This window comes from Apostichopus japonicus, chromosome 8 (genome assembly GCF_037975245.1).
Source record: "Apostichopus japonicus isolate 1M-3 chromosome 8, ASM3797524v1, whole genome shotgun sequence".
NCBI classification, from domain to species: Eukaryota; Metazoa; Echinodermata; class Holothuroidea; order Aspidochirotida; family Stichopodidae; genus Apostichopus; species Apostichopus japonicus.
In genome coordinates this window covers 40540172-40566000 of record NC_092568.1, presented here as the reverse complement: position 1 = coordinate 40566000, position 25829 = coordinate 40540172, and the positions used below count along the sequence as shown (strand labels likewise).

Sequence of the window (25829 nt, the reverse complement as noted above, 5' to 3'; positions counted from 1 at the left end):
CTTACTGAATTAACGTCTGCTTTCTTATTGTTCTTTGTTTTCTTTTCACACGGGGAGGTTGTTTTCTCCTTTGATAATTTTCGCACACGTATCAGCGTTTGCTATACATTCTCTTATACCCCATTAAGGGAGTATATGAACTGGAAAATTTCCAAAAGGATGGCGATCCTCCTGCGTTAATGTGCTTCCTAGCTAATTACTAGTTAAATCAGGGAGTTGTAACTCACCTGTTAAACAATCTGGCTATAGGTCGGGTCGTGAGCATGAAATGATGGGTTAATGCCTAGAAAGCCACAGTTTTAGGGTAACATTAACAGCTCATATGTATAACACTGCTACCATTATGTGCACATGTATAACACATTTATAGGGCGGTGATCCTGAAAACATAACTTCAAAGCTAATACTTGCACGTTGAGCAATTTGTCGGTGGCTAAATGGATGAAAGATAGTCTGCATATGCCACAAATTATAGCACGCTATATATAACTGCCAGAAGTTTACAAAAATTACCTTCCAGGAGGTCTTTACTTCCCAAATTGTTCTCATACTTTCTAAATTAAAGACATAAAATGGCTGAATGTTAATTTCCTCAAGGGTGGTAATACAAATACAATATTTTTTTTTGTATCAAAGGTGACCATATTTGAATACCTGGCATATTAGGGGCCAAAACAGCAAACCTTTGGAGCGGGATATACTGGTTTTGTATTGGGGTGTAAAATCTAAACAATTGCAAGTAAAAGATTCAAAGTAAAGAACATACTTTACCAAACACGTTTTACGAGGTACAAAGTATATATTTATAAATTTGTAGTTAAGACGGTGCACTCTTTACTGCAGGAATGCGACAACTTAATAACGATTTTGCTCTCCCTTTCCTCTCTTATTCATTGCTGCAAATGTTTCTGTTGCAGCGATAGAAAGCAAGTGTAAAATAAATGACACATGTTGACGCCAGAAATGTGTTCCACGTTCATTTCTATTGAAAATTTTCTATTGTAGATAATGTTATTGAACTCTGAATTCAAACATGGAAACGTTTTACAAACATTCACCTCAAAATTAGTGGAACAATGCCACGAAGATTAATATATAGAATGAAAAACAACTTGTAGGTATAGGGCCTACGTAACGATTAAAATGAACATATACAACGTGTACTGCACGCAGCCGCGTACACTATACACACACATATATACATATGATCCGTATTGTGCCACGCTTAGGGAATTGTGCCCACGCTTGGGAAAGTATGATTGAAATATATTAGGCTAGTTGTCATAAAACCTGTTCTTATATTTAACAATTTGGAAGGCATTACACCATGTACAAACGAGAAGGCCCCATGAAAAAAATGCAAGTGAGACAAAAGCCTATACATCATGTACTTTCTTATATTCTCTTTCAAACACTCCGACCCCCCCCCCCCTCTCACCCGTTTAATTTTCGAAGGTGTTTACGTTGCTACGGGAGAAGTTTGGGTGTCCAGTTAGGTTCAAACTTGTTATATGCAACTAATATAGGTTATGTAGAAGGATTAAAGTATGCTGTATTGGCCCATATATGCCATATATTCAAAAATGGTCACCTCACCTCTGGTCAATATTCTTAAACGGTTATATTACCTCGTTGGAAGAAAAATTACCTCACTAGACATTCAGTCATCTTTTGTGTTCATTAAGAATGTCTGAGAACAATTTGGAGAGCGAAGCCCTCCAAGGAAAGTATTTTTTCGAACATTCCTAGCAATTATTGCAAGTTGCTTAATTTGCGGCCAATACAGTCCACAGATACAGTCTCAGATACAGACATATATGTACGATTGACATATATACATAGACAACGTAATGTACGCAGCCGCATACACTACACATATACATATTGGTTAACATGCATGTGTGACAGTAACTTTATTGTGCCCACGCTTTGCACTATTAAAGAAGCCTTTATATTAGAATCCTCTTTCCGACACCCGACCCACCACCCCCCCCCCTGACACATATACATATATACACATATACATATTGGTTAACATGCATGTGTGACAGTAACTTTATTGTGCCCACGCTTAGGAGAATTGTGCCCACGCTTGGGAAAGTATGACTGAAATATAGTAGTCTTCAATACAAACGAGTAGACCCTTTAGGAACTGCACTATTTAAGAAGCCTATATATTACATACTTTCTTGAATCCTCTTTCCGACCCCCGACCCACCCCCCCCCCCCGACACATACACATATATACACATTTTGGCTAACATGCATTTGTGACAGTAACTTTATTGTGCCCACGCTTAGGGGAATTGCGCCCACGTTTGGGAAAGTATGACTGAAATATAGTAGTCTTCACAGAAACCGTTTGAAAATTAAGCAATTTAGAAGGAATTAAAACCCAATACAAACGAGTAGACCCTTTAGGAACTGCACTATTAAAGAAGCCTATATATTACATACTTTCTTGAATCCTCTTTCCGACACCCGACCCCCCCCCCCCCTCCGACACATATACATATATACACATATACATATTGGTTAACATGCATGTGTGACAGTAACTTTATTGTGCCCACGCTTAGGGGAATTGTGCCCACGCTTGGGAAAGTATGACTGAAATATAGTAGTCTTCACAGAAACTGTTCGAAAATTAAGCGATTTAGAAGGCATTAAAACCCAATACAAACGAGTAGACCCTTTAGGAACTGCACTATTTAAGAAGCCAATATATTACATAATTTCTTGAATCTTCTGTCCGACCCCCACCCCCCCCCCCCTCCCGCGCCTCTTCATTTATTTTTCAAAGGTGTTACATACCGGGAAGTTTTGGTCTCCAGTTAGGTTCAAACCTTGTTATATGCAACTTCACTAGGTTAAAGCCCAATACAAACGAGAAGACCCTACACTACTAAATATTACTATCATACTAAGTATGATTTATTGGTCCCATATATGCTACATATTAAAATATGGTCACCTTATGTTAAAATTCTTAAACTGTTTTATTAACCACCTTGGAGGAAATTTACCTAACTGGAAAATTTAGTCATCTTGTTGTGTGTGTTTATAATGTCAGCGAACCATATGGAGAGTGAACACCTTCAGGAAAGGACTTTTTTGAAAACTTCCAGCAATTACAGCATGTCGTAATTTGGGGCCATTACAGACTACTTTTGATGAGTATACGTATTTCAACTCGAAGCCCCTCACCCCACAATCAATTTCCCATCCCTAAATCTATTACGCCTGATTGACTCTGCGATCAATTTCATATATAGTTTGATGATACCTATACTTACTTTTAATTTAACATAATATGTTGATTACATATATCAACTGAAAATTATAGTGGGGGATCATAACGAGGAAGAAACTGTACCCATCAGCCTTAGATTAAAATTGTATACGTACGCTTATGAGTACGGAATTTCCGACTGTGGCACTCTAATTTTTCCGACTGTGGCATTCTATTTTTCATAAATTCATGCTATTTGTGAGTGACCTACAATTTTCGGTCAAACTTGACATTTAATCAGTCATATTTACCACGTTTTCCTTGTCATATTAAGAAACTGTATCTCGCGGTTCTTATACTCCACCATACAAAACTTCGTGTGATTTTGAATACTCTAAAAAAAAATGCCTAATAAACTACTGTACAACGTATACAATTAAAACGCTCAATGTTATTCTACGGAAGCTTAAAATGGCCATCAACATAAGAAAAACTTTGCCCATAGAGTGAAATTTTTCAGTAAATTGTTAAAATAACAAGATAAAATCTTATAAAAAAAAAACAGAAAAATGTTGGATTGCTTAGTTGCTTAAACTTAGCAATTGAACAATTTTTGAAAAATGTTTAATTGACAACTTATCATATCTCGTGTATTGGACATTTTGCTGCAAATTGTTCACTTGTTGACTTCATTCCATCTGAGCAATGGAAAAATTTTCTGCAAAATGTTCAATTGACAACTTATCTTATCTCGTTAATTGGACATGTTTTTGGCAAAATGTTCAATTGTTCACTTCATCCCAATTGAGCAATTGTAAAATTTTCTGCAAAATGTTTAATTGGCAACTTATCGTATCTCGTCAACTCAACATTTTTCTGCAAAATGTTAAACTGTTCACTTCATTCCCAATGCTCAGTTGGAATGAAGTGAACAATTTAATTCTTTTCATGTGAGTGATAAATAGCCCCCCCCCCCAAGAAAATAATATTAAGCGCGCTAGGACAAAGCACTGTATTTTGGGGTAGTTCACTATGTCGTCGAATATAATTTGTTGAAAAAAAAGTTTTCCCCTTTGTTACATTAACATAGCTTTTTTAGTTGGTAGTCTATGTAGCCTATCAAGCAGATAACTTATACTCATTGCTTACTCGCTAACCAGAGTGATTAATAACTTTGTGAAGTGAGGGCCAGTGGTACAAATGTACCGAAAAAACAAAAGTGCAGTCGCGAAAGATGGAGTGTCTGACTGACTGACACTGACTGTATCGTTGACGAGTAGGGTGTGGGGGGGGGGGGCTGCGAGTTACAAGGCAGCAGTCGGAATTTTCTGGCTCCAAATCCCATCCAGTTGGAATTTCAGCCACTACATCTCTCCCCCCCCTACCCACTCTCAATCATCAGGCCTTAGCTACGTCCCTGTGTATAATACGTAAACGACGTTCATTACTGTTTAGTTTTTACGGAAATGTCGAAAATAATTTATATCGCTTGAGAAAATAAGCATTATGCCAAAAAATTGGCATATTCACGTGTGGTGTTTGTAAAAATCACGCACCTATATGCAAAAATGCCTAGATTGTCCTGTGTCCGTTATATAATTCCATTAAAGAAATGCATACCTGAGACATGGAAGTATTATCCTGTGAGGGTACCGTAATACATTCATGCTTGAGACACATGCAAGTCTTAAAAACAGAATAGCAAGCCCCAAACATATAAACCTTCCCTACCGGTTTCGAACCTCTGGACATACAATCAGCGTCCATATAGCCTAGTGGTTAGGGTGTCCGCGTACAGAGCGGGATGCCCGTGGTTCGAGTCCCGGTGGAGACTGGAAGTTTGTTTCGCTGTTCTTGATTTACAAACTCATTACGATTTTCATATATATATATATATATATATATATATATATATATATATATAGGCTATATATAGGCTATATATAGGCTATAGGCTATATATATAGGCTATATATATATATATATATATATATATATATATATATATATATAGTAAATAAACATACATAAGTGCCGTATAAAGGCAAAAATAGGGCGCCTACATTACAATACGTAGTACACACAGCGAAATCCATATGCATGTGCCGGATCAAGGTAATGGTTTTATTCTCCAATAGTTATATATAAGAAACGAATTTTCCTGAAAATTTTTGCAAACTACGTCTCGATCAAGTAACGTTAAATACACAAGTGATGTTTAATATGTTGAATGTCAAAAATTGAATGTAGCTATATCATTACGTTGTTGATATGGAACTGAATAAAATTAAAAATTAAGTACTGCCGCATTTTGAAGAGTGTCAGAATTTCAAACCTTTTAAAATGATAACTCGTGGGTCTCTGAAAAATATAGCAAGAATGTGTTTGTGATTACTGTCAAAAAGGCGTGATATACTGAATAACATGTAAATATCAAATGCTATTGTCACTGTGACACGCTTCACATTGTTTAATTGTTTATTGTAAGATTCCAGCTGCTATATGATCACTGAGTCAAAGCATGGTTAAATGATCGACAAACTGCTATATTCAGTTTCCTCCGACTTTAACATAAGTTCACGAGATCGTAAACAAGTTTTAGAAGCAGCAGTTCACGGCTTCCATACAGATTTGAATTTAGCTGCCTATTGTTGCTGGACCGTAGAATTCGGAAATATCAATGTTGGATGCTAACTACGGAGCTACAGAAGCGTAGAAAGGACATTGTACCATTGTATGATGGAGGTTTTTACCTCCATGATTGTACTAACAAATTTATGGACTAGTAGAACATAATGATAATATAATAATTGCAGCTTCCATGAACTGATATGTGAAAAGAATCGCTTTGCGTTGAAGACTTTTCGAAGACAAGACAAAAAAAAACTATGGCTTGGAGGTTTCACACTGAGTACATAGCATCGCACAATTTTTGTCACTTGAAATCCAATCGAATTTTCCCTTTGCTGTTTTCGCCAAGTTAGCTTCCGAGAACCCGCGACGTTTAAATGAGCATTTACAATAATTAGGGTACTTTAATTAGACCTCCTTTAACGCTATATTGGGGACCCAATGCAACCATGTGGTTCACCCCACCCACTCGCCCCCCCCCCTCGTCAGGTTCCCCAATGTGTGGTAAACTTAACTGTTAATGCAAAGAATCGTTCTTAATTTTATTATGAACCTGTTTAATTGCATATGCCTTTGTTATAGAATGTAATCCGTTAATTTTAATTGGAAAGTTAGGTGATCGAGGAACACATTGACATCTCATGGATACAACATTTTCCCCTAACTGATCCAGAATGGTCGTAGAATTCATATAATATTACAAATGAGTCATATTTTGGATATTTGTGGATGTCTCCTTCTATCCAACTATATATGTACCCCCTCCGAGTTTAGTCCTGAGATAGAAATTAAAATATAATTAGCCGGTTCTTTGGAGATGCCGTTTTTGCGGCTTTAGAAATGGTCGGGTCCAGAATAGCTATTTAGGGCATTTATTTAAAAACGGAGACAGGGTGGGTGGGTGGGGGGGGGGACACAAGCCTCGGAACTGGGATATCGAACAATCGGTACTCAGTGTCTGGCTTCAAAAACCTCGGCTAAACTTTGTCGGTCATAGCGGCGCAAATCCATATTTGAGATTTAGGTAATTTTTGCTTAAATTTTGTGCGAAACTTTTTCCAACCTCCAACCTCCTACCACATGCCCCCTGCCCCTGCCCCTCCCCTCCCCTTCCCTCCCCCCGTTTTAAATGCTCCTCTTACGATTCCCATTGTCCATATCCTTTTTCATAGATTAGTCGAGATAGATTTCAACAGTCCGTTTTTTGCTCTGCCGATTTCTCTCAATATGCCGTCAAGTGATATTCGAAGAAGTATATTCAAGGCCTATATCATGCACGTAAAGCGATGAAACGCACAAATACCCACCGCAATATATGTACGAAACAGAAAAGTATACTGCTCACTTACTATAAACTCTGTTTATAGCTCCATGCTATAAATACCATTTCCAGATAAGCAAGTGAAATTTCCGGTCACATCACAATGATAAAGTTTACTGTCTGTCACTTTGCAGGTCACTGGTTGGCTACTCCAGTTGGTTAGTAACAATAACGTAGTCAGTATAGTTAATTACGTCACAGCCTGGGCTTACTAGAAAGCGGGCAATTTGAAATCAGTAAAAGGCGGTATCACAAGTAGCAACACGTTGGTTTGATTCACACCGCACTTGATCCTCAATCGAGTTCTACATTGCAAAGATCATTCAAAATGGACGATTCCGGCTTTCGTGGTTTATTGCAGAAGTAACAGAAAGCTCCGTGGAAGCAAGGTTGCCAGTTTATAAAAGTACACTTTCAATTCGATCCGTCGCTGGTTTTTAATGATGTTCCGCAGGAAAATGTCATACGTGTGTTGGAAAAAGAAAAAACATTTAGAAGCAGCGACAGTTGGAACTACCGCGGCAGTGTGCACATGTTGTGACAGAAAGCTTGGTGCAAACATTTGAAGGAAGAATTAAAGGCACTCCGAGCACTACTGGCTGAGAAGGAACAACTTCTTTCGAGAAAAAAAAAAACGAAAACGAAGTTCTCTCTGCTACTGGATTGTTCGGTACGTAACACTAGGCCAAGACTTATTAATGTAATTTTTCAATCACTAAAAGTCACAGTTATATAAACCCTAGACCTGTACAGGCATTCGCTCCTTTAAAAACGATAAATTAAAAGAGTTAAAATATGACAGTGAGAGAAATAATATAATAATCTCCTTTTAGATATCTGTAAAATGTTTCATGCACATTTGCCAGGGTATACTGTTATTGATACATTCACGTTCTAACCTTGTGATGGTGAACGTCACCCGACCACGTACCCCCTACCTCCCCCAACCCATAAACAAATCTGCTTTGTAAACCGTTGAAACATACAGTGGCGTAGAAGGTACATTTGAGTAGGGGGTTGAAGACTGATGGCCGGCCCGGGGGAGGGGTCTAAGGGGAGTTTTTGCATTTCCAGGTGGCCTCAGATGCAATTTGGTGCAATAAAGCACACTTCAACACCCACCCCATTTTGTAAACTTAATTTTGTATTTTCACCTGGCCTTAGATGCAATTTGGTGCTCCAAATGAGATTTTTTTTCTCATTTGGAAATGAAAAAGGGGTTTTTCTGACTTGCGAAGCGGGGGGGGGGGGGCGGAATGATACTTCCGCGCCTCCACATTTTTCACTGGGGGGGGGCTGGAGATATTGACAGTTGGAGCTAGTATATTTTTCGACAAAGTAAACTATATGCCAACTGATCTTTATATATGTCTAATTCATACTTATTCTTGTGTCTTTGTTTACAGAAACTTCAGTGTAGATTGAGCGCAATGAAGAACATAGACTGGTCAGAGGAGAGAAAAGACAGACTGTACAGTGATGTCAACTGAGTATATGTCATCCGAGGAATCTGACATGGAGAGCGAACGAGCTAGGGTACCGTAGTGCAGGAGTTCACTTGGGAGTCGGAAAGACTGAACAAAATGAGGCTGGACTCATTCTTATAAGGACGTTCTCCTTAGCGAAAAGTCCAGAAAAAAAGGATACCCACCGTTAGGAAAGGATACGTATCTTTAACATGCGTACCGACTGACGCCCCAACTTGGGCTGTTAATTAGGCTGAACAATAACAATGAAGGTATGACCCCCCTCCAAATGGTGAAAATGGTCATTGTTTGATGTGCCGGATTAAGCTTGTGGGAGGCCCGTGGCAAACAGTTTATTGGAGCTCCCATAGAGATACATTGGTACCGGATAACGCCGGATGTATAGCTCACAATAGACATCAATTAGCCCACGGTGGTTATGATACGTACATTAAAACATCACATAAAAACAGTCATTGATCAACAGCGTAAAGACTGCATATCGAAGTCCATTTCGTTTGACTTCTTTGAACTTTTTGTACCATATACAACGTAGAATAATGTAACGTTGTAACAATATTTCTTTGAATTTTTTACCCAACGTTTAAACTCGTGCCCCTGTTGCACGCGGATAATCCTGTCCTGAGCATTTGTTGATTAATGAGGCACCAGGAACAAACAGCAAACGCCGTTGTTTCGGATACAAACAAGTTGCAGTGGACGATTTTGTATAATAAAGAAGAGTTTTCTCTAATTTAACATTTGGTGTAATTACATGATACCTTTAAAACGAAATCCTGCCTGAGATAAATGCAACAAGGAAGAAAGAATATGCCCATAATAATAGATGTCAGATTAATTATTATTTCCTTGTTAGTCTTTTGCTTTAATGGAAGCCTTTTTTTTTTAATGTCCCTTCACAGCTAATATATTCCATCAAGGGATTAAATGTTAAGGATTAAGTTATCCTTAAAATATTTTCAGGAAACAAAAGCCAAGAAAAAAGCATGATTCTATTAATTTTTAAAGAATCATTTAGTAAATCATATTTTAAAATAAGACATAGCTATAGAGCATAGGTCTAATAACTTGTCGTCGAAATGTTGTTGTACTTGTACGTTTGTCTTTCATTATTCATGCATGGTTAATTCCAGACTTTCAGGGTACAAAATTTAAAGATCTTGTTTGGGCTATCATTGCATTTTATATCAAAATATATGTTAATTAAAATAAAATTTAAAGCAGCAACAAAATATTAAGCGTGCTACGAAATGAGGCAGGAAGTGGTGTTCTGTGTCAAGTTCGTTCCACATAAAAGAGGCTGGTACCGTTTCGGGGCTTGGGTGGGGGGGGGGGGGGGTCGAGGGGCCGATAACCATCATGGAAGAAGTGCCTAGGCGTTTTTATCATCTGAGGATAAACACACCGAATTTTAAACATAAATTTGTTTGGTTCAATTTAACTGCTGATATATGTTAAGTTACTTCAAGTGGGTAGCTGGTTTTCAGAGGTTTTGATTTGCAAACTAGTAACTAAAAATAGAAACATTCCATATTTACTTGTTTTTTCCTTCTTTCACCTGGCATTAAAATCGTTGCATGTGTATGTAATTGCCACAATGTAAGTAGAGTAATATTTGGGCATCAAAAAACATTCTCCGGACAATAATGCATGTTTTGAAATTTGAAAAGGAAAATGGCTTCTCGAGGTTTAAACTTTGTATTCAAAAAGCTGAATATTCAACACTATGATGTAAAGCAATATTGAGTTGCATTTAGATGTATTTACACATTAGAAGTGGTATTTCGTTCATTTACATAATTTTTGTATAAGTGTAAAAATAACAAATAAACGTTTACGATGCGATATGAGGTGCAAATATATAAATAAAAAAGTGGAAAATCAAACGAGTGTGATTTTATGTTTATTATTTTTAATTTTCTTTAAATCAAATGTAATATTTGATAGAGGTGGTCCGTGTATTTCTCAGCCTAATCAACCCGATTAAGACTCCCTAAACGTGGCGAATAAGCCCAGCCCCTGTATTGGTCGTAAGTAATGTGTTTACGATGACCACGTTTCTCCGTATATATTGGTGTAATCATGGCGTTTACGATGATCAATGCGAGAAGTTTACTGCTGGATTCAAACGTAAACTCCAGATTAACGGTCATGTTTAAGGTAGCGAATCTGTTGTAATTGTGACCGGAAACGTAAAGATTACCCTTCCCTGAAACCGCACGATTAAGTGAGCTTCACCGTATTTGGATGACACTTGGCGTTTACGGTCACCGCGTACTCGGTAAATAAGTCATCGCGAACGCGGAAAACTCACGCGTTTAAGTTGGGTCGTAAGCTTACCTTAATCACTAGTTTCAGGAGTGGAAACGTAACGGAAACAGGCTGGAACTCGGAATTTACGTCGCAATTACAGACCGAAAACGGCGATTTAAACGCGTGTTTTTTTCCCGTGTATTTTGGCCCTTATGTTATACACAAAAAAATGAGTGACACTGATTACACTGTTTTGACTCCGGACAGACGTAAATCCAAGAGACTGTGTCATATTAATATGCTTAAGGAGTATCACGAGAGAAACTCGAGGAAAATAGTTTCAACATTACGTCATCAATTATTACTTCTGATGTAATATGTGAAGATGAGGTCGAAGGTCAAAATGTTCCAGAAATGTGTATTAAATTGCAAAATTCTGATGTAATGTCAAACCTTGATGAGAAGTTAAGTCATTTGTCAATTGTTCAAAGTGAGCAAATCGGTTCATTATTGCAAGATTTTTCACATCTATTTTCATATAGTCCGACCAGGACTAATCTGGTGTATCACGATGTTGATGTGGGTGATTCGAAGTCGATTAAGCAACACCCATATAGAATGAATCCTGTAAAATCTAAGCATCTCCGTGATGAAATTCAGTATATGTTGAATCATGATATTATTAAACCTAACGACAGTGAGTGGTCTTCCCCATGTATTTTGGTTTCCAAACCAGACGGAAGTTTTAGATTTTGTACCGATTATCGGAAAGTAAACACCGTTACACGGACCGATTCATACCCCATCCCTATGGTGGATGATTGTATTGATAGAATTGGTAATGCAAGGTTAGTAACGAAGTTTGACTTGCTAAAAGGATACTGCGAAAAACCACTCACTGATCGAGCTATGAGAGTGTCTGCATTCGTTACACCCGATGGGTTATTTCAATATAAAGTAATGCCGTTCGGAATGAAGAACGCTCCAGCGACATTCCAACGTTTGTTAAACAATATAACTGCCAGTTTAGAAAATTGTGAAGTTTATATTGATGACATTATTGTGTATAGCAACTCATGGTATGAGCATGTAACTCGTATCAGATCACTGTTTGAGAAGCTAACTGACGCAAATCTTACTGTAAATCTTGTCAAAAGTGAGATTGCACATGCCAATGTGATTTTTCTAGGTCACGTGGTTGGTCAAGGGGAAGTAAAACCCGTCAAGGCCAAAATTGAGGCTATTGACAAATATCCAGTCCCAGCTACGAAAAAGCAATGCGATTGTTATGGTATGGCTGGGTACTATAGGAGATTTTGTCGGAACTTTTCCGATGTAGCTGCTCCGCTCACAAATTTATTAAGTAAGAGCACAAAATTTGTTTGGAGAGAAAGGTGTCAGAATGCTTTTGATAAAATCAAGGCAATCTTAATGAGTTCCCCTGTTTTAATAGCTTCAATGTTTTCCAAGCAGTTTACGTTAGCAACAGACGAGAGTGATTATGGTGTAGGCGCTGTTCTCTTACAAGTTGATGATCACGGTGTCGATCACCTGGTGTGTTATTTTTTCAAAAAAGTTCAATTTACATCAAAAGAATTATTCCACTATTGAGAAGGGAACGTTATCTTTATTATTAGGACTTCAACATTTTGATGTATACTTAGGCACTACTTTATTCCCAAGTATTGTGCTAACAGATCATAATCCTTTAACGTTTTTGCAAAAGATGAGAAACAAGAATCAAAGATTGATTCGATGCAGCTTATTTTTGCAACAGTATAATTTATGTATTAGGCATATTAAAGGAAAAGAAAATGTCATTTCAGATGTATTATCGAGAGCATAAAATGTATTCGAATATTTATCTTCTTCAATGTGTAATTCCTTATGAAAGGATCTTCATTTGTATTAAAGCTTTGTTCTATGGACCAAACCTTTTCCTCAGGAGGGAGAGTGTTATGTAACCCACTTATTCATCTGCCCGATTACGTAACACATGTTATTATTTCTCCGAGTCATCCAATTGTTACGATCCCAGATGCGCTCACGCATTCTACATAACTGGAACTCGCCAACAAAGTGTTTCTGCATACTTCATGAATATTCATAGCTTACTGGAACATTCCTTTACACTCCGGGTATAAAAGCCGCAGACGCCCGATTGTGCGCCCTCTCCATTTTCTCCGTTCGTTCCGTTAAGAGGTTGTCGCCACACCTCTGATGGTTCCTTGGCTTTGATTACTGTGCCCATATTAAACACAGTATATATTTAACTCTATACTTTTGTCGGAACTCCGACCTACTACTCTCTAATGGATTCTCGTCGCTCTACCTGAACTTTCTCTACAACCAGCCGAACTACTTCAACAATTCTAAAGCAAACCTGGACACTATCCGCCTAGCACTTATGTAACTCCAGAAACTCGCCCCTCGGCTCTCCTAGGTCCAGAAAGACGTTAAGTGAATAAAGAAACTGTAATTATGTATTATGTTCCTATTTATTCTTTGTTCTGTCATGTAAATAGCTTATTAAATGCTCTAAACTTACTTTCATCCTTGTGTTCTCCTTTTTATGTCACGTGATCTGTTCTCCACATTGAGTATGAGAACGGCCACTTAACAATACCTACAAACAAACGTGTTGCACCTTTCTACATGACCTAGTCATATGCCAGGTATGAAGTCAGTCAAAATTAGCCTTCTTGAGATATCACAATTACAAAGTTTTGCACTTTTCTAAACAGAATTCTGGTAATCCCAAATGACCTATGCTTCTTTCTTTCTTTATATATGGAGCATCCAAAGGTTACATATCAATTAAATGAAAATTTCCTGAGATTGTTTTACTGATACTAGATGTTAACATTTTGATATCTGGTCATCTTAATTGACCATCGATCCCTACCAAAATCACCAGGCTGCTTTTACTCAATGTGGTACAGTTACACATTGAAGTCCATGCTTCCCTTCTGAAGATACTGCATTAGCAAGTTACGTGTCATGGACGAACATTGATGCATATATGTATGTATACACCATCACCATTGCATACAGATACATTTATCTTCAGTAAGGAGTCAAAAGAGTGATCACAATAAATGATTATCCCAAATCTGAAAGGCATATACAGAAACATGTACACACAACAACATTCTCCACTCCCACCCCCGCCCCCCCCCCCCCCCCACAAATACATGCCAGCAGTATTGGACAGTTAATTCATCAAACCTAACAGATTACTATAGTATATTTATGAAACTGGACCAGACTTTGAAGACGAATAGCCTACATCATTTCAAGTGAATACAATTTCCTAAATTAGCATGCCTCCCTTTAAATGTATGTGTACACCCTTCCATGTTGCATGCTGTTAGAAAAGTTCTACAATGAGTATTTGCACAAGACAAGCAGTACTGTTGAACAGGTTCATTGAAACTTAGATTATCAAAAGATATGTAATAGTATACAATCTAACCACCCTGTTCTTTCCTTTTTTGTCTCACATTTTAGTGAAATAACTAACACCCTGAACACTGGCCTGAAGTGTAATAGCTGAAGAATGTGAATCAACATATGAATTAATATTCTTTAAACATATTGTGCCAAGTGGTTACCGACACGGTGACAGTTTTTATAGCATTGGTTTGTTTGAGAAGTGTTCTAATAGCTCACTCATTGCAAAATCCATGCTTATTAACAAAATGACATTGGAAAACAATGGCTTAAATTGGCTAATTTGAGTATCGATATTTCTTTGTATTGTGTACCTACCAAATATCTTTTCTAAAAAGAATAAAAACTCGCAGTGGTTGGGGGTACTCTTCCTCCCTTTTACTTCCTTCCTCTGCTGTGATAAGATACCCTGCATACTCTAGTAGGAAGTCTCCCTTGTTAAACCTGTGGTTGTGAGCACTCCATGGTCTGTAACAAACGTAATGTTAATGAGTAAAAAGAGTGAAATCAATAGTAAATAAAACCTTAATTACATTTTAAGCAGAAAAACAGAGTTTAAGTAAAATAATTTCAGCCATAGTGTTTCTTGTTTATTATTGAAAAAATTAGATAAAAATATGAATGAATACAATTATAACAATAAAGTTGCATAACAATAATGTAATTAACTGACACAAAACTGAAAGTTTGATGACATTGGTATTATATAGCTCTGCTTACAGTAATCTTTATACCGCAACTAAGTCTAGAGTCATGAATTAATCTAAACTAGCTGCAAGATATATACGTAATAGGGCTGTGACGTAAGAATTGCCCACATAACAATGTAATAGTTTATAAATTTGCCTTCAAATCCAACCTTATCTTGGCGTTTACAGCAGTGATTTTTAGCATCATGCACTGAGTTAAGTTGATACTGTTTACTTCTATTTCTCATCTGAACAGGGAAAACAAAGAATATTTACTATATTTTCAATAAGCAAACATGTGATATCAGTCTGAAATTTCCACACGTGAAGGCTCATGCGTTATTACTACAAGTGGTTAATGTATGTAGCAGTCACAAATAAGCCAGCTCAGAGTTTTCTAGGTCACTAAGAAGATTAAAATAACAGGCATGATGTATCAAGGTTAGCATTCAAGAGATTGGTACCTCAAACCTGGAGATTTGAAAGTCAACTGTTTCATGTGTACATATATAAGCAGATCTCAAAACTCAAAATTACAATGAACTATGTTAAATGTGCATTCCAAATGAAAATAGTTTAAACAAATTTAGATGAGAACAAGTGTAAATGGCATTTTACTGTAAGCTTTTACAATTTCACCCGCAGACGATATGTGAAAGTGTGAAACAGTGAAAGTTGGCAAGTCTGGTCTACATGGGCATTCTTTGCATGCATTAATATCACAATTGGAGACTCCACATTGATGTATTAACAGGCTCTCAATAAAAAAAAGTGTAGGTCAATGTGTAACTAAATAGTTGCGCTTGAGACGAATCCTGACATACAAAGTTTGCAATGTGTACAATTGAGGTACTAGGGAAGTGTGCACATATGTACTCCACAAAACAAAACTTGTTTAGTTCTGTAAATAAATGACAAAGAAGGGCTGGTTCTCTATTTTTTAGAACTATGCCTAGCCCTAGCTGTATTTGGGAATAAACAAATCTTAGGCCTATGCTTGTATTTAGTTTTGAATTCAGTTTTTATGAAGAATTTGGAACTATTAGAAATAACTAAGTTTGTAAAAGGTCGGCTATAATCGGTTTCCTTTATTATTGACAGCAACAAAATTGTGCCAATGAGCCAATAGTTACACTCAGGGCCTAGTCAAGGCCCCATATTTACAAATTGCCTGATAATCATCTCACTGGTTATCGGTCAAACACTAGTGTGGGCTAGCTAGCTTTGTTCATGGTCAACAACACCTGCAACGAAAATTATGGAGCCTCTGTTGTCATGGTCAATGTGTCCCTGAATTCCATACATGATCCTAGAAATATGAGCCCAGGGAATGCTAGGCCTATTCACTGATGTATCTAGGCCTGCGCTGATTAATTAATGTATTCTGGGATAGGTCTTAACTATAGCTAGCAATAGCCTAGGGGCCTACAGCTGGCTACCACAACATATAACAGTAGGTTACACTTACAGACCAGCTATTACGTTACACAAAGCAGTAAGGTTAGCCATAGCCAATGCATACAGCTGGTCAGATCCACATCCAGTCATAATATTAGGCCTACCTTATAATTATTTATTACTGATCAATTTAATTACTCACCATGATAACAGGCATTTAATTTTGAGTATACTTGACGGGCCAAATGCTAACGTATACGTGTATATTAAATACCTTGCTTCTAACTACACAATTACAAGCGCACGTACGTACGAACGTCGTAAAGTTTGGTATTGCCAAACTGCGCATGTACAAAACATACTACAAATCTTCACCCAAAATTTGCACCCTAATATTTGTACAGTGTAAAATCTTATCAGAGATAAATATCTCCAAAAAATCGACTGTTGACTTAAGGTTCCCATTTAGACGAGGGTAGATCATAGAAATTGAACTATATAGGAACAATGTTGACGAAGTGTATCGCCGTGTGTTTAAGCAGTGCAGCCTTGAACATATTGAGGTATCTTTGCGTTGTGCGGCAAAACGCCGGATCATTTGTACGTCTTCATACATTGTGCACTCAACTTTGAAACTGAATTTTACCCGCTTTTTCGACAGAGTAATTGAACTTTGCACAACCGAGACATATTATGGCGACCAAAGTGGTAAGTACTATACTCCTAACTTCAGAACCAACTTAGAAACCTTTTTTCCCGCCTCTTATGACTCGAGTAACTGCAGTGTTTTGTGCAACTTTTAATGTCTGGAAAGTGTCATTTCCGGTATCTGAGAGGCACATGGCAAACACTTTTCTTGCTCGTATTATTCTAGTGCTCCACTCAGATATGTCATAGTTGTCCCTGGAAAATGCCGTAAAAAAGCAACCCTCCCAACCTCCTCCCCGCACACACCTACTTTTGTATAATACTTCCATATTAGAATGTGCATGCCGTTATCAGTTTAATGTTAATGTTGCAAAGTGGGTCGGTGCCGATTTTCCTAGTATTGAATTGTTAGAGATAAGTCCAGGACATCATAACCGTCATCCCTGTTATTCTGGCATGTGGGTCTATCGTTAGGGATACAGTTTTAAGTGAAATGAGGTGGTGATACTTTTTGTCATAAGGCTACAGTCATATCGCATTCAAATGGACAGCCGTAGACTATGGAACGCGGAAAGGGTCAATTTATATTTATATCGTGGGCCGGGGTGAACTTTTCAATCACAGAGACGTCAGATTTGCTCGATTGCAGTGAATCAACTGTTAAAAGGAGGCGGGCTTCTTTACGCCTCTGGAAAAAAGATGGATCTTTTGCAAAACACGACAAGTAATTGTAGTATAAGTAGGATATTGCCTAAAGTTACAGGAGTGTTTGTGTGGCTTAAAGAGTTGAGTAAAGTATAACTAACGTTATTATGATGATTGTATGAGTAAGGTGCTGGTAGTCCTCAGCCTGCGGCCAATCTCTCATCCTTGACTTGACCCTCATGCTAGGTTGTTTAGACCCATTTCATTCAGTATGGGTTTTCACTCAATCTTTGGGAGTGTTTGCATGTTGATCCGACTTACAATTAAACCCATTAGTATTTTTTAATTATAATTCGTGATTACCAGTTGTAATATTCCCACAAAAAATATTAATTTGTTAGTACGAATTATTATTTTACTGTAATGAAATGCTTGTATGTTATAATTAAATATTACTGGGTAAAAATGAGTTATTACTTGATAATGATGAATTATGCATTATTACAATTAATGTCGTATTAATAACTACCATACATGAAGAATTTTAACATGCAACTATATACACATTTTTATTTCATCATAACAAATTGTAATTTCTTAAAATGATTATTGATTTGTTAGAACGTATTATTTGTTTTAATGATATATTATTACATTTATAATGAAATGCTACTTGGTTACACTGAATTGACTAATTCATAATAAGGGATCATTAAGTGTTCGCAATGTTTACAATGCTGAACGGCTCCTACTTAGAATTCGTCCTCCCTTTACAATGGCTATTAATGTATGCTGCCGCCCAGTGACGTATACCGCGCTGTTATAGTAGAACGCTGTTGTTACTGCCTCATCCAACTCATCCCTGCGGCTCCCCTCCCTTTTTCAGGAGAGTAATTGCGTCTCGGTACACCGAAGACCATATGCAATGAAACAAAAGAAACTAGAACTTGTATACAAATACATGTCACGGTAGTGCGCTGAAGGTGAAAGTTAGTTAGTTGTCGATATTAAATGGAGGGGTCTTTGAAGTTATTTCGGTCACAAAGAAGCCAGTACGGCGATTGGTCCCTTAAAGTAGACCAAAGCTAGGCTATATTGTGTAATGCTTATAAACAGTACTCAAGATAGCATGCACCTGCAATATAAACGAAGAAATGATGACTGAAACCATCACAGATTAACCGTACAACCAAGCTGTCAACTACGAATCACGCCTGTTTTGGACAGTCCTGGACACTGATTGGTCGAATTGAACAAAATGTTAACGTTAGTGTAACCTCGCTACTACTCTCTTAAATTTATAGACTGAAATTTCAGTCTAATAGACTGAAATTTCAGTCTAAGAGCGGACGAACTGAGGGACCAGTTCCTTCAGACTGAAATTCAGTCTAAGGAAGGACTGAAAATTTTCAGTCGGTAAAACGACTGATTTTTAGTCTAGCTAGACTTAATGATTTCAGTGTAACAGGACTGGGATTTACCCTTTCTTAGACTGAAATTAAGCCAAATTAGATTAGAATCCAGCCTATAAGGTTTAAATTATTTTATTCAATTAGACTTTAAAAAAAAAGTGGCTAGACAGAATATCGTCATTTTATACTTTTAATTCAGGGATTAATAGTCCAATATGCCAGTTAAAAAACTGCCCAAAGGCACTAAATTGGGACGATTACAGTCGCCCTCCAGGCAGGTTAAAGGAAATTTCCCCGTAAAATTGTAAAAATTCCTAAATGGAGTATAATTTTAGAAACAAATGGTTAAAAAAGCAGGTTGATAGTTACATATTTTTAACTTAGATTTTGCTTTACAATATACAATAAAAGAATAATTCATGGGAACATTCCACTAACTATGGAAATAAGAAAACAAAAAACCTGTTAAAAGTTTAAAAACTGTATTAAAACTGTCTTTATTTATTTTCTTGGATACATTTAAGAAATATAAACAAAAAATAGTACAAAAGCTAAATTTGTTTGCTTGGGTTTTATTTATGATATCTTAGGTCTAAATAATGGTTATTTACCTAAACTACAAAAATAAATTAAATGTAAAGTTTTAGTTATGAAATATTTCAAAAATTAAAGTTGCAATTCCGGTGCCGACGATTTGACATGCAAACTCTATAAATGTGGTCAAGTTTACCAGAAATTTCTAATTTGACCATAACTAATTTATTTTGTGTCCTAAAAATTTAAGGATTGAAACATTTATTTTTATAGTTTTATTTAGTTTTAATTTAGTTTTTATTTAGATTCATACCTTTAAGTGAAACCCATGTGCAGCAGTTGCTGCAAATATAATAATAATAACCAGAACCAATTATGACAGGGCAAGTTCGTTTATCATACAGATATCGATATAAAGAATTTTAAAATGTAAAACTAAAATTGTACTTCAAGAAAAAATAATGGCAAAGGCCACTTGGAAAGTGACCAACAATGAACGGATGCTGGCATAGGCCACTTGGAAAGTGACCGACAATGGACGGATACTGGCAAAGGCCATTTGGAAAGTGACCGACACTGGACGAATACTGGAAAAGGCCACTTGGAAAGTGACCGACAATGAACGGATTACAATTGACGGATAACAGATTACACTCAACTTATGTACAGAGAAGGCAAGTTCCTAAATAAAAAATAATGTATATTAACATCTGGAATATTTTTATATAGTGTCCTAAAAATCTAAGGCTTGAAACATTAATTGTTATGTTTTAATTTAAATTCATACTTTTAAGTGAAACCCATGTGCAGCAGTTGTAGCAAATATAATAATAACCCGAACCAATTATGACAGGGCACGTTCTTTATTATACAGATATTGGTATAACGAAATTTAAAATATTAAACTAAATTGTACTTAAAGAAAAAATAATGGCAAAGGCCACTTGGAAAGTGACCAACAATGAACGGATGCTGGCATAGGCGACTTGGAAAGTGACCGACAATGGACGGATACTGGCAAAGGCCACTTGGAAAGTGACCGACAATGGACAAATACTGGAAAAGGCCATTTGGCCAAGCCCTTCTTCCAAGCTCCAACCTCTTGTCACCCCAACATTTTTTATACTCCCAACCTCTCCACCTACCCTTCAGGGTTTTCATTTCTGCTGCTTATTCCCAACCCCATCTCGTACCAGCCCACACCATTCTGACACTCGTTTCTCATAATTGAACCATTTTTGGAAACTGACTGACCCGACAATGGATGGATTACAATTCAGAATTGTACCAAACTAAGTTATAATACCGATAGTACTGGTGTTTAAATAAACAAAACAATTGTTTACATGACAAAACATCAAAATGAAAATACAGCATACAAATAAACACTTGCAACACCACTCTAAAAAGCTACTTAGGAGAAATTAATTTAATGTTAGATGCCAAGCTACGCAATGGTGCCTTTACTGACGTAGCAGGAATCACTCCATATAAAAAGGCAGCTAAGAATTCACAGAATTGATGAAGTGCCAAAGCATAATGCACATTAAATGTGTAATGTGCTTTAAATAATCTATCCACTTGTTACTTGTTCCTGCAGGAATTGGAATTCTATCCGCCAAAAATAAAGAACTGTGACGGATTTTGGGCAGGTCCGAGTGAAAGTATGTACAGTTGTACATACTTTCCATCTATTCCGGCAGCGGTAGCATCAATGCTGGTGTCAAGCTAGAAATAAATGACAAAAAAATATGTATATTTTACTCCATACTATTAAATTAACATCTAAACATTAGGCAAACTGCCAATCTAAATATTCCATGAGACTTCCAGTTTACTCATACGAGAATAAAATTTTACATAAACTAAACTTCTTACATGATCTCCCTAGAATGTCACTAAAAATTCACAAACCTTTGACAGACAACTTTACAAAATTTGGTTATTACAAACCCTGGACAGACTGGCAGAGTGTACCTTCAGTTTCAATAATTGTACATCTCAGACACCTGAAGGGTTCATAAGTCAACCGTTTTTCCATCTCTGTCTTTGTTATTCCTTACTAAAAATGGCATATATATTGGTTGGCAATACATTTAAAGATATTATGTCACTTTACTACAATTGTGACCACAATGGGCATTCTCCCCCAAACACCCCTATTAAATTCCCTTCTTGCCGGTTTTCCGCCTTGCTCCACATTCTTGTCAGTATCGCTGCCAATCAGACAGTGCTGAATAAATTATTCTTGCTTTACATTGCCATAATAAGTGTTTTTTCCTACTCTATACAAGTCACTTCCATTGAGCCATGATGATTATAGAGCCAGTGCCTATACCATCCAGTAGCGCCAATGGAAAAGAGCCATAAGACCCAGTGGATATGATGCTAACCTTAATATACACCAGACAAACTTTTTTCCACATAACAAGCCAATTTTTGTTTAGCCAAGCAAATTTTGTAAAACCAAAACTTTTCCACTAAACGCAGGGGTGTTTATATAGCATTGAGCAAGGGAATAAACAGTATATTGTCATAAAATACTCACAGGTTTGTTCTGAAGGAAGTACAACAGTGCCCCTGCTCTGCTAGTGGACTGCTGCTTCTGCTTTAACATAGTCACTGACCTGTGCAGTATATATATACTGTTAATGTATATAAAGCACACATATCCTCTGAAAAGAAAATTGAGTTTGAAGTTTTAAACATAACCTCCAAGGCATAGTATGTGGCTAATCAAATGCAATAAATCATAGAACAAGTAAATGTGAACAAATGGCACATTCCATAAATAACCTTTTTGAATATAATCCAGATAAGTTATACATCCAAATAAATAATTCTGTATTTTCACAAACTATAAAGTTATTGATATATTGATTTTTTAAAGTTATGGTTCATTGAATTTTGGATGACAATCTGCTCAAAATAAATTGTGTCATATTTCTAATCGTAAACAGGAAAAAATATTTATAGTACTTTAAGTGCTTGATTTCAAAGAATATTCACGGAAAATTTAACTATGATGTTTATTATTGCCTATATGGTAATAAGAAAAAATAAGAACAATTAAGTTTTCGGTCTTAATTTTAAACCTTTATCTATCAAGCGGCCACAATTTGCCCAAATTGAGAAAAAGAATAAAATTTAGAACTTTCCAGCCTCTTACCAAGGGGTACAGTAATGCCCAAAACGTTATTGATTGGTTAGCTAGAAAAAGGCATACAAAGAAAACTTTGAAATATGATAGCTATACTAATTTAACTTACTACTATCAGTTTCCTCAAAAGCATCAATTCATATTTGCGATAGCTGGTGAGGTTTTCTTTCTCACTTCTATGATGCGTTCTCTATATCCATCCCACTTTGTGATGAAGTTATCCCTGGATTCGGCAAACATTAATCGAAACTCCTCATTTATCTGAAAGAAATGTAAACATTTTATTACTGCAAATCAGAATGCTAGGAGATTTTTCTAGTATCACAATTATGAAACTTACTACATCAAATCTGAATTTTGCTTCTTCAGTTATCTTTTGACTGAAAAGAAGGTTATGATTATTAGAAATGCTTGATATAGCGCATTATACGTAAACCGGTCTCAATGCCCTTTACAATGGAAAAATGCGGAGCTAGCCTACAGATAACATACTTAACTGGCTGCAAAGCACATCTACCTGCAATAAAGCTACTGAAAAATCGCTGGCACAGGATTCAAACCTGCGACCTTCAGCATCTCAGTCTGGTGCTCTACCAACTGAGCTAACCCGTAAAAGGGCCAGCGGCCTGTCATGGACGATTTGATTACCCACGCCCCACTGGCTTGAATTAGCCAATAATGTCCAACACTCCTATTTTAGATGGGTACGGAAATGTGCTATTATTTTTGTTTGCTACTAATAGATGTGTTAGGCATTTATCTGAAACATATTCAAAGAAAAAGAAAGCATTTTCAGTACTTTTCTTTTAAATTACAATTAAAGAAGGGAAAAATCTAGTATTTCTCCATTGACTGTAATGATAAGTGACCCCACGAAGTGACCAAGTAGAAACCATACTGAGCCCTATAGCACCAGTGCCTAACGGCCGGGTAAATAGCCAATGCCTTTTCACTTAGGCTAAGTAAACTTGTATGCGCAGCCTGCAGGGTAGGAATAAATTTTCTTCAAAAAAAAAAAAATCATTTATTAAGGTCTAACGTTAGGGGCCTAACGTTAGGCTAAGCCTTTTTTTTTCGTTTTAACCGGTACGTATTAATTTCAGTTGGCACACTCTGAATAGGCTTGCCTAATTTAGTAATAATTAGTAAAATATCACTAGGCCTAGGCCAACACTAAATTACTCGTAACCAGTGACACAATAGACGTACATGTACGACAGTCTGACAGTACAGTGTATACCGGGCCATAGTATAACTATACTAGGCTATAGCCAACTGTACTACTACTGTACTAGGCATAGCATTGTTCATGTTAACGCTATGACTGCGTATGGGTATGAATCGATTAAAAACGGCCTTTTTTAATATTACCTTCGAGCAATGATATTACTTCTTCTGCATATCCTTTACCTGCCAAACACGTTCTCAATGTTTCTGCCATTCTTATACCCTCGTGGAAAGCTTAAAAAGGTTAGTTTTTACACATTAAACGAAGCGTAAATTCTCTCGGTATTCAAGGTAAGTTTAGCTAAGATGGCGAGTCGATTCAACGTTCGTACGTACCTACGTACGCGGCCGGGCATATGTAGATTAGAATACGTCATTAATTTGGACAGACCGGATTGGTTTAACTGTTCAGTATTCGCATGGACTGAAATTAAAATGAGCACGTGACAAAATACAATGATTTTATTGGGTATTGCATTCAGTCTATTGTAGGCTGAATTTGAGGGCAAACTAGGACTTCCTTTTAACACTAACATTGGTTCACCACAAGGAGATAGTGCAAGTGCACTATTTTTTATAACTTATCTAGCCAACTCTATGAAATCAGATGATAATGATATCGATGCAGTTATCCTGCCATCGCAGTTAGTTGATCATGATTACAGCACTACCACCACTAATTCTTTTTTCACAGTAGACCAACAATACGCTGATGATATCTCTTGGGCATCAACTGGTCAGCATATACTGCAAGACATCGAAAAACGAGTCTCTGACAAACTGGCAGTAAGAAATCTGAAAATCAATTGCACAAAAACTGAGAAATTTACAATCACAAGAAAAGGAAATGACAGTTGGAAGAAATGTAAATATGTTGGAAGCTTGCTGGGGACCGAAGAAGACATTAACAGAAGAATTGGTATAACCAACGGTGCTTTCAACACACTGTCAAGCATTTTTAAAAGCAAAAACATAAGCCGGAAAATTAAGCTTAGGATCTTTGAGACTTTACTAAAGAGTATTTTTTTGTACAATTGCGAACTGTGGGGCACAACGAAGGATCTTGATCGCAAAATTGACACTTTTCAAAGGAGACTACTTCGAAATATTCTCAACATTAGATGGACCAATAATAATTGGTTATCAAATGATGAGCTCTACAACGAAACCAACCAAACACCTTGGTCATCGATAGTCGCACATAGAAGATTGAGATTTTTCGGTCATGTAGCAAGACTCCAAGAGGACGCTCCAGCAAAGGTTGCTTTAAGAGAAGCACTGAGACATACTGCTAAACCAGTTGGAAGACCCGTGACTACATTGCTTGGAAAAATAAAATCGCAATTCAAGGACATTAATATTAACAATATCGAAGAAGCAATAAACCTTGCGCAAGATCGTGATACGTGGCGGAGGTTAATCACTGAGCATGTCGGATAGACGAGACTCAACTTACTACTACTACTAGGCTGAATTTCGTTCGGAAACAATTCCAGTCTTAGCGTCTGGAAATCGGTCTTATGGACTGAAATAAATTTCAGTCGAACCTTAGACTGAATTTTTCAGTCTTCAAATTTAAGAGAGTAGATGGCGTATTTTACGAAAGTTTACACCGAAGGCCTAATGCCTTATTAATCTAAAAAAATAATGTACATGTCAAGTCTATATCATTGCACAAATGTAACTCTCCGGCCTATTAAACACTGATTGGTCGATTTCCTGGCCCTGGTTGGTCATCA

The 25829-nt window shown here is 36.8% G+C and overlaps 1 long non-coding RNA gene across 1 annotated transcript; it reads right to left on the bottom strand.

Moving 5' to 3' along the window:
* Positions 1–19538: 19538 nt before the first annotated feature.
* Positions 19539–24425, bottom strand: LOC139972015 (uncharacterized). Its single transcript, XR_011794570.1, has 4 exons — positions 24235–24425; positions 22973–23124; positions 22252–22378; positions 19539–21431 (listed from the first exon to the last, which is right to left on the bottom strand). It is a non-coding gene; the product is annotated as an uncharacterized lncRNA (long non-coding RNA).
* Between the last annotated feature and the right edge of the window lie 1404 nt (positions 24426–25829).